Raw genomic sequence first — 1,030 nt, forward strand, 5'->3', positions numbered from 1 at the left:
AGCATTTTGTAAAAAACGTCATTTTATGACAAATTATTAAAATAAAATGTAATAATAAATTGTTGAGTGGAAGTTCTGCTAAATTATGATATAGAATGAACCAGGAGGAACGAGGAAGCAACATCCTAGACAGAAATTCGTTTGAAGAAGTCCTTATATTATTCCGTGAATGCTAAAAAAAAAAAAAAATCTTAAAGTAAGATTTAAATCTAATAATTACTAGTTTATTTATTTTTTTTTAATGCGTGGGGGAAGAAATTTGTGCAGAAAGTTGCTACACATTGTTTTCCCTTTTCTTTGAAGTAACCCAATCTTCTGATATTTGACTACGGTGATTACTAAGAATGTGGTATCTTGTAACAACGCCGAACGAAATAAGACCACTCTAATAAACAGACTGTATTTCTTAGCGTGTTTCAACCTGTTATATGTCCTATATATAACAACAGTTAATTCTTAATCTTTTATACGTAATAACATGATCTCATTAACAAGAAATTAAGCTCTAAAATAAAATTAAAAAAAAAAAAATCCTCAAACCCGTGCTATGAATTACGTGTGTCGGTACCCACTATTGACCGACAGGTTGTTGTTTGACCAATTTACAACTATTTTTCTACTTTTTATCTATCAGATAACTGATATTAAAATTTTATATAGATTATTAAGAACACATCATACAGCAATTAATGATAAATTGTAAATATAAAATGTAATTACCATAGAGACAATAATTGTTATCAAATAACATAATAGATTGTTGAACATATCTTGAAGTAAACAGAACAAATAAAAGTTTTTTAAAATAAAATAATGAGAGGCATATATGATACATAACATGGAGGTATGGTTCAGTTATAAGGTTATTCCTTATTAAAATTGTGCCAATGGTGGTAAATGATGGATACTCCTTTTAAATATTTTATTGTAACTTTTTAGATAAGTATCATGCGGTTTTAGCAATTTTAGCCACATTGTTGCTTGATTTAACTATCTTAAATCTTCTCTTCTCATTTTAAATTAATATTTC

The 1,030-nt window shown here is 27.2% G+C and overlaps 2 protein-coding genes across 2 annotated transcripts in view; one reads left to right on the forward strand and one right to left on the reverse strand.

Annotated features, from left to right (window-relative positions):
• LOC106678030 (hornerin) overlaps positions 1-1,030 on the reverse strand; it is an 80,869-nt gene that overhangs the window by 42,509 nt on the left and 37,330 nt on the right. The gene's annotated exons all lie outside the window — the stretch shown is intronic.
• Positions 1-1,030, forward strand: part of LOC106678035 (cytochrome P450 6a2) — a 61,485-nt gene that overhangs the window by 22,785 nt on the left and 37,670 nt on the right. The gene's annotated exons all lie outside the window — the stretch shown is intronic.

The sequence above is a fragment of the Halyomorpha halys genome, unplaced genomic scaffold, assembly GCF_000696795.3.
Source record: "Halyomorpha halys isolate HHAL.00 unplaced genomic scaffold, Hhal_1.1 Scaffold120.1, whole genome shotgun sequence".
Lineage (NCBI taxonomy): Eukaryota > Metazoa > Arthropoda > Insecta > Hemiptera > Pentatomidae > Halyomorpha > Halyomorpha halys.